We start from the raw sequence: 9,738 nt of genomic DNA, 5'->3' as shown, positions 1-9,738 counted from the left end.
ACATTTTCAGGGCGGAGCAAGATGGCGGAGGAGTAGGAGACCTGGATTTCCTCTGGTCTCAGGAATTCAGCTGAATAGGGATCAAACCATTCTGAACACCTACGAACTCAACAGGAGATTGAAGAGGAGAGTAGCAAAAACTCTCTGAACAGAGAAGCGACCACTTACTGGAAGGTAGGACGTGCAGAGAAGGGAATCCGAGGTGATATTCGGGAGGATAGACGGCGGGGGAGGGGGCCTCCGTCGGCCGCTTCTGGCAAGTGATAGAGCCGCGGAGCACAAAATCGGAACTTTTAGAAGTCGGCTCTGCTGAGGGACGTCGCTCCAGTGGCTAAGCAGGGGGTGGAACCCTCGCGGGATAGTGTGGTCACAGTACCCTCGGGGTCACAGAAAGACTGGGGGTGCCTGAGTGCAGCAGAGCTCCCAGGTATCAGAGCGGGGAAGCCGGCTGCAGAGACGGAGCGGAGGCGCGGGCTCTCAGCTCGGGGTTGCCATAAACTGTGATCCGTGGCCCAGTCGGGCCACTGCTTCTCCAGCAGGGACCCAACAAGCAGCAGAGCCGGGGAGACTCCCCTTCCTCCCCCCGGGAGGAGGGGCGCGGGAGCACACCGCAGGGATCTGCTGGGTTTGGAGACTCCACATGGGGTCCAGGGCCAGAGATACAAACGCTCGGTCACAGGCCGGGAGAGCACGGAGTGCGGGGAACCGGGGACACGGGAATGACTGCTTTTCTCTGGGGGCGCACTGAGGAGCAGGGCCCGAGTTCTCAGCTCCTCCGGGTGGAGATTGGGAGGCCACCATTTTTGCCCTGGTCCTCCAAAGCTGTACCAGAGCCTGCAGAGAACTAAAACTCCTGAGAGCAAACCCGAGCAGCTTGCTTAGACCAGACCGACAAGGGCAGGGCAATTCAACCTCAGGCAAAGATATTTGGGAACCATGGCAACAGGCCCCTCCCCCAGAAGATCAGCGCGAACAGCCAGCAAGCCAAGACCAAGTTTACCGATCAAGGAGAACGGGAGAACTCCAGCGCTAGGGGAATACTGCACATAGAATTCATGGCTTTTTTTTACCATGATTCATTTGTTCATCAAAATTAATTTTTTTAACTGTTTTTTTTTTGAATTTTTCTTTTTCCCTTTTTCAACCAACATCTTATCAATCCCTTTTTAAAAAAAAACATTTTTTATTTTTCATTTTTAGAGTCATATTTTATCCCTTCATAGTAGTTACCCTTATTTTTGGCATATATATATATATATATATATATATATATATATATATATATATATAAGTTGTTCTCTCTTTAAAATTTTGAGATACAGTTTCTTCTAACAGATCAAAATATACCCTAAATCACTAGTGTATGGCTTTGTTCTAGTCTCCTGCCTGACCACATTCTCTCCCTTTTATTTTTTTAATCTTCTTCTTTCTTTTTTCAAACAACTTACCTTATCAATTCCTTTTATAAAATCTTTTATAATTTTCATCTTTACAATCATCTTCCATCCCTTCATTGTATCAACCCTTATTTTGTACATATATGTCTTTCTTCCTTTAAAATTTTAGGAGGCACTTTTTTCTAACAGACCAAAATACGGCCAAAATCTAGTGTGTGGCACTGATCTATGCACTAGCCTGATCATATTTGATCATATTCTGTTTTTTTTGTATTATTCTGTTTTTGTTTTTATCTTTTTTTTTTTTTTCTCTTTCTTTCCCTTTCTTTTCCCCTGGTTTCAGGTCTTTTCTGATTTGTATAGAGTATATTTGCTGGGGACGTTGTTAACCTGTTAGCATTTTGTTCTCTCATTCATCTATTCTCCTCTGGACAAAATGACAAGATGAAAAAAATCACCTCAGCAAAAAGAACAATAGGTAGTACCGTCAGCCAGGGACCTACTCAATACGGACATTAGTACGATGTCGGACCTAGAGTTCAGAATCATGACTTTAAAGATACTAGCTGGGCTTGAAAAAAGCGTGGAAGTTATTAGAGAAACCCTTCCTGGAGAAATAAAAGAACTAAAATCTAACCAAGTCAAAATCAAAAAGGCTATTGATGAGGTGCACTCAAAAATGGGGGCACTAACTGCTAGGATAAATGAGGCAGAAGAGAGAATCAGCGATATAGAAGACCAAATGATGGAAAATAAAGAGGCTAAGAAAAAGAGAGATAAACAACTACAGGATCACAAGGGCAGAATTCGAGAGATAAGTGATACAATAAGACGAAACAACATTAGAATAATTGGGATCCCAGACGAAGAAGAAAGAGAGAGAGGGGCAGAAGGTATATTGGAGCAATAATAGCAGAGAACTTCCCTAATGTGAGGAAGGAAACAGGCATCAAAATCCAGGAGGCACAGAGAACCCCTCTAAAAATCAATAATAATAGGTCAACACCCCGACATCTAATAGGAAAACTTACGAGTCTCAGAGACAAAGAGAATCCTGAAAGCACCTCGGGAGAAGAGATATGTAACCTACAATGATAGAAATATTAGATTGGCAACAAACCTATCCACAGAGACCTGGCAGGCCAGAAAGGACTGGCAAGATATCTTCAGAGCACTAAACGAGAAAAATAGGCAGCCAAGAATACTATATCCAGCTAGGCTGTCATTGAAAATAGAAGGAGAGATCAAAAGCTTCCAGGACAAACAAAAACTAAAGGAATTTGCAAACACGAAACCAGCCCTCCAAGAAATATTGAAAGGGGTCCTCGAAGGAAAGAGAGAACCTAAAAGCAGCATAGATCAGAAAGGAACAGAGACAATATACAGTAACAGTCACCTTACAGCAATACAATGGCACTAAATTCATACCTTTCAATAGTTACCCTGAATGTAAATGGGCTCAATGCCCCAATCAAAAGACACAGGCTATCAGATTGGATTAAAAAACAAGACCCATCCATATGCTGTCTGCAAGAGACTCATTTTAGACCCAAAGACACCCCCAGATTGAAAGTGAGGGGGTGGAAAACCATTTACCATGCTGATGGACACCAAAAGAAAGCTGGGGTGGCAATCCTTATATCAGACAAATTAGATTTTAAAACAAAGACTGTAATAAGAGATGAAGAAGGACACTATATCCTACGTAAAGGGTCTACCCAACAAGAAGATCTAACAATTGTAAATATCTAGGCCCCTAACATGGGAGCAGCCAATTATATAAGGCAATTAATAACAAAAGCAAAGAAACACATTGACAAAAATACAATAATAGTGGGGGACTTTAACACCCCCCTGACTGAAATGGACAGATCATCTAAGCAAAAGATCAACAAGGAAATAAAGACTTTAAATGACACACTGGACCAAATGGACTTCACAGACATATTCAGAACATTCCATCCCAAAGCAACGGAATACACATTCTTCTCTAGTGCCCATGGAACATTCTCCAGAATTGATTACATCCTAGGTCACAAATCAGGTCTCAACCAGTACCAAAAGATTGGGATCATTCTCTGCATGTTTTCAGACCACAATGCATTGAAACTAGAACTCAATCACAAGAGGAAAGTCGGAAAGAACTCAAATACATGGAGGCTAAAGAGCATCCTACTAAAGAATGAATGGGTCAACCAGGAAATTAAAGAAGAATTAAAAAAATTCATGGAAACCAATGAAAATGAAAACACAACTGTTCAAAATCTTTGGGATACAGCAAAGGCAATCCTGAGAGGAAAGTATATAGCAATACAAGCCTCTCTCAAGAAACAAGAAAGGTCTCAAATACACAACCTAACCCTACACCTAAAGGAGCTGGAGAAAGAACAGCAAAGAAAGCCTAAACCCAGCAGGAGAAGAGAAATCATAAAGATCAGAGCAGAAATCAATGAACTAGAAACCAAAAGAACAGTAGAACAGATCAACGAAATTAGGAGCTGGTTCTTTGAAAGAATTAACAAGATTGATAAACCCCTGGCCAGACTTATCAAAAAGAAAAGAGAAATGACCCAAATCAACAAAATTATGAATGAAAGAGGAGAGATCACAACCAACACCAAAGAAATACAAACAATTATAAGACCATATTATGAGCAACTCAATGCCAGCAAATTAGATAACCTGGAAGAAATGGGTGCATTCCTAGAGATGTATCAACTACCAAAATTGAACCAGGAAGAAATAGAAAACCTGAACAGACCTATAGCCACTAAGGAAATTGAAGCAGTCATCAAAAATCTCCCAACAAACAAAACCCCAGGGCCAGATGGCTTCCCAGGGGAATTCTACCAGACATTTAAAGAAGAATTAATACCTATTCTCCTGAAACTGTTCCAAAAAATAGAAATGGAAGGAAAACTTCCAAACTCATTTTATGAGGCCACCATTACCTTGATCCCAAAACCAGACAAAGACCCCATCAAAAAGGAGAATTACAGACCAATATCCTTGATGAACATGGATGCAAAAATTCTCACCAAAATACCAGCCAATAGGATCCAACAGTACATTAAAAGGATTATTCACCATGACCAAGTGGGATTTATCCCTGGGCTGCAAGGTTGGTTCAACATCTGCAAATCAATCAACGTGATACAATACATTAACAAAAGAAAGAACAAGAATCATATGATCCTCTCAATAGACGCAGAAAAAGCATTTGACAAAGTACAGCATCCTTTCTTGATCAAAACTCTTCAGAGTATAGGGATAGAGGGTACATACCTCAATATCATAAAAGCCATCTATGAAAAACCTACAGCGAATATCGTTCTCAATGGGGAAAAGCTGAGACCTTTTCCCCTAAGGTCAGGAACGCAGCAGGGATGTCCACTATCACCACTGCTATTCAACATAGTATTAGAAGTCCTAGCCACAACAATCAGACAACAGAAAGAAATCAAAGGCATCCAAATTGGCAAAGAGGAAGTCAAAGTCTCACTCTTTGCAGATGATATGATACTGTATGTGGAAAACCCAAAAGACTCCACCCCAAAACTGCTAGAACTCATACAGGAATTCAGGAAAGGAGAAGGATATAAAATCAATGCACAGAAATCAGTGGCATTCCTATACACCAACAACAAGACAGAAGAGAGACAAATCAAGGAGTCGATCCCATTTACAATTGCACCCAAAACCATAAGATACCTAGGAATAAATTTAACCAAAGAAGCAAAGGATCTGTACTCAGAAAACTATAAAATACTCATGAAAGAAATTGAAGAAGACACAAAGAAATGGAAAAATGTTCCATGCTTATGGATTGGGAGAACCAATATTGTGAAGATGTCAATGCTACCTAGAGCAATCTACACATTCAATGCAATCCCCATCAAAATACCATCCACTTTTTTCAAAGAAATGGAACAAAGAATCCTAAAATTTGTATGGAACCAGAAGAGACCCCGAATAGCCAGAGGAATATTGAAAAAGAAAAGCAAAGCTGGCGGCATCACAATTCCGGACTTCCAGCTCTATTACAAAGCTGTCATCATCAAGACAGTATGATACTGGCACAAAAACAGACACATGGATCAATGGAACAGAATCGAGAGCCCAGAAATGGACCCTCACCTGTATGGTCAACTTATCTTTGACAAAGCAGGAAAGAGTGTCCAATGGCAAAAAGACAGTCTCTTCAACAAATGGTGTTGGGAAAATTGGACAGCCACATGCAGAAGAATGAATCTGGACCATTTCCTTACACCACACACAAAAATAGACTCCAAATGGTTGAAAGACCTAAACGTGAGACAGGAGTCCATCCAAATCCTAAAGGATAACACAGGTAGCAACCTCTTCGACCTCAGCCGCAGCAACTTCTTCCTAGACACATCACCAAAGGCAAGGGAAGCAAGGGCAAAAATGAACTATTAGGATTTCATCAAGATAAAAAGCTTTTGCACAGCAAAAGAAACAGTCCACAAAACCAAAAGACAACCGACAGAATGGGAGAAAATATTTGCAAATGACATATCTGATAAAGGGCTAGTATCCAAAATCTATAAAGAACTTATCAAACACCCAAAGAACAAATAATCCAATCAAGAAATGGGCAGAAGACATGAACAGACATTTTTCCAAAGAAGACATCCAAATGGCCAACAGACACATGAAAAAGTGCTCAACATCGCTCAGCATCAGGGAAATCCAAATCAAAACCTCAATGAGATACCACCTCACACCAGTCAGAATGGCTAAAATTAACAAGTCAGGAAACGACAGATGTTGGCGAGGATGTGGAGAAAGGGGAACCCTCCTACACTGTTGGTGGGAATGCAAGCTGGTGCAACCCCTCCGGAAAACAATATGGAGGTTCCTCAAACAGTTGAAAATAGAGCTACCCTATGACCCAGCAATTTCACTACTGGGTATTTACCACAAAGATACAAATGTAAGGATCCGAGGGGGTACGTGCACCCCAATGTTTATAGCAGGAATGTCCACAATAGCCAAACTGTGGAAAGACCCAAGATGTCCATCGACAGATGAATGGATAAAGAAGAGGTGGTATATATACACAATGGAATATTATGCAGCCATCAAAAGGAATGAGATCTTGCCATTTGCAACGATGTGGATAGAACTGGAGGGTGTTATGCTGAGTGAAATATGTCAATCAGATTAAGACATGTATCATATGACCTCACTGATATGAGGAATTCTTAATCTCAGGAAACAAACTGAGGGTTGCTGGAGTGGTGGGGGGTGGGAGGGATAGGGTGGCTGGGTGATAGACATTGGGGAGGGTATGTGCTACGGTGAGCGCTGTGAATTGTGCAAGACTGTTGAGTCACAGATCTGTACTTCTGCGACAAATAATGCAACATATGTTAAAAAAAAAAGAAAAAGAAGAAAATAGCAGGAGGGGAAGAATGAGGTGGAGTAAGTCAGAGGGGGAGATGAACCATGAGAGACGATGGACTTTGAAAAACAAACTGAGGGTTCTAGAGGGGACGGGGGTGGGGGGATGGGTTAGCCTGGTGATGGGTATTCAAGGGGGCATGTTCTGCATGGAGCACTGGGTGTTATGCACAAACAATTTATCATGGAACACTACATCAAACACTAATGATGTAATATATGGTGATTAACATAACAATAAAAAATAAAAAATAAATAAATAAATAAAAAGAGCAAACTGATGGTTACCAGAAGGGAGGTTGGTGGTGCAATGGATAAAATAGGTGATGGAGATTAAAGAGTATACTTATGATGAGCATTGAGTAATGTATAAAATTGTTGAATCACTATATTGTACACCTGAAACCAATATAACACTATATGTTAAGTATACTGAAATTAAAATAAAAAACATAACCAATGGTCACATTTTCAAAAGTTGTATTTTGAACAGAATCTTATGTGTTAGCCCCCCCCACCAAAAGCTTAGTTTCACTCCCCTAAATCTAGTAACTTGAAAATATTTAAATAGTTCAGAATAGCATGTCAGTGTCTAAAATAACCTTAAAAAGAGTCAAATGTACGTGGGTATACTATTCCTCAAACCAAGCCCTTCTCTACTATATTTTATTATATTTTTAATTTTCTTTTCAATAGCTTTTATTAAAGTACAATTGACATAAAATAAACTGCACATAATTATACAATTTGATGAATTTTGACATGTTTTCACCTGGAAAACTCTCACCATAATAAAGATAATGAACATACTCATTACCTCCAAAAAAATCCTTGTGCTTCTTTTCAATCTCACCCTCTTTCCTCTCCACACCTCCCACTCCATTCCTCGCATCCACATATTGGTTTTCTATTACAATACTTCAGATTGCAGTTTTGAGAGTTTCACATAAATCAAATCATACAGTATACACTCTATTTTTGGATGGATTCTTTCACCCAGCATTATTACAATGAGAGTCAACCAGGTTGTAACATGTATCAGTTGTTCATCCCTTTTTATTGCTGAGTAGTAATCCATTGTATAGATATACCACAGTTGGTTTATCCATTTACCAGTTGATGGATATTGGGTTGTTGCCAGTTTGGGCTATTACAGATAATTTTGCTAGGAATAATTGCATTTATGTCTTTGTAGGGATGCATGATTTCATTTCTCTTGGACAAATACCTAGGAGTGGAATAGCTAGATCATAAGGTGGGTTTTCATTTAAATTCTTAAGAAACTGCCAAACTCTTCCAAAATGGATGTACAATTTTCATTCACACCAACAATGTATGCGTGTTCCACTTCCCCACATCCTTGTTGACACATGCTGTCAAATTTCTTAATTTTAACCATTCTAATAGGCATACAGTAGTATCTCATTTTGATTTTAAGTTATATTTCCCTAATAATAAATGATGCTATACATATATTTTTTCATGTGCTTATTTACCATCTGGGTTTTTTGTTTTTTTTTTTTTTTTTGGTGTTGGTTTTTGGTAGTGTCTGTCCAAAACCTTTAGCCCACTTTTTTGTGGTGGTGGGGATTGTTTGTTTTCTTATTATAGAGTTTTGGGAGTTCTTATAAATCCTTTATCAGATATATGCTTTGTGAATATTTTCTCCCTAACTGTAGTTTGACTTTTCATTCTCTCAGTGGTGTCTTTTGTAGTGCAAAAGTTTTTGATTTGTACAAATTTCTGTTAAGGATTTTATTATTGGTGTCATAGCTAAAAATCATTTGCCAAGTCAAAGGTCATGAAGATTTCATAGTTTTAGGTTTTACATTTAAATCTGTGATCCATTTTGAGTTGATTTTTTGCATATGATGAATGGTATGGATTAATGTTCATTTTTTTTTGCATACAGACATCCAATTATTCTAGTGCCATTTGTTGAAAAGACACTTGTTTTTCTATTGAATTGAACTTATGCCTTCATCAAAATCATTTGTCCATATTTATATAGGTTCATTCTGAAGTCTCTGTTCCATTGCTCTGTCCTATTTATACCAATGAAACATTGTATTGAATACTTCAGCTTATAAGTCTTAAAATCAAGTAGTATTACTTTGCCTATGAAGCCATCTGGACCTGGAGTTTTCTCTGTAAAAGGTTTTGGGCTTGGAGGGTATTTTTTTGTTTGTTTGCTTTACTAAAAATTCAATTCCTTCAATAGATACAGAAATATTCAGATTATCTATTTCTTCTTGAGTGAGGCTTATTAGTTTGTGTCTTTCAAGGAATTTGAACTTTTACATAAGTGGTCAAATGTGTTGACATAAAGTTGTTCATAATATTCTCATATTATCTTTTTAATATCTGTAGAATCTGCAGTGATGCTGCCTCTTTCATTCCTGATACTGATCTGTGTCTTCTCTGTCCTACTCAGACTAAATTTAAGCATATTTTGCATTTTTATTTTCATTTAGTTAAAAAGATTTCTATTTTACTTTTGTTTCTTCTTTGCTCATGGGTTATTTAGAAGTATGCCATTTTGTTTCCAATATTTGGGGGATTTTTCCAGGAATCTTTCTGTTTTTAATTCTAATTTAATCCTATTGTAGTTGATGACTTGAATCCTCTTGTATTTATTGAGAATTGTTTTATGGTCTAGAATATGGTCTATCTTTGTGCCTTTGAAAAGAACATATATTCTGATATTGTTTGTGGAATACCTTCTAACTAGGATTTCTGATGTAATTCAAGTAGGAAACTAACAAGAAAATATTGGCCAGAATGAGACTATCAAAGCAGAATTTAGCATCTCTTTAACTGGAATGATGATGATGATAGTGATGATAGTGACAGTGACCTTGGTAAATAGCAGCTATTGTTTATTGAATGTTCAACACTTTAAATTTTTCTTCCC

This window comes from Zalophus californianus, chromosome 1 (assembly GCF_009762305.2).
Source record: "Zalophus californianus isolate mZalCal1 chromosome 1, mZalCal1.pri.v2, whole genome shotgun sequence".
In the NCBI taxonomy this organism is placed as follows: domain Eukaryota; kingdom Metazoa; phylum Chordata; class Mammalia; order Carnivora; family Otariidae; genus Zalophus; species Zalophus californianus.
The sequence above is the reverse complement of the archived record's forward strand: the minus strand, read 5'-3'. Positions refer to the sequence as shown.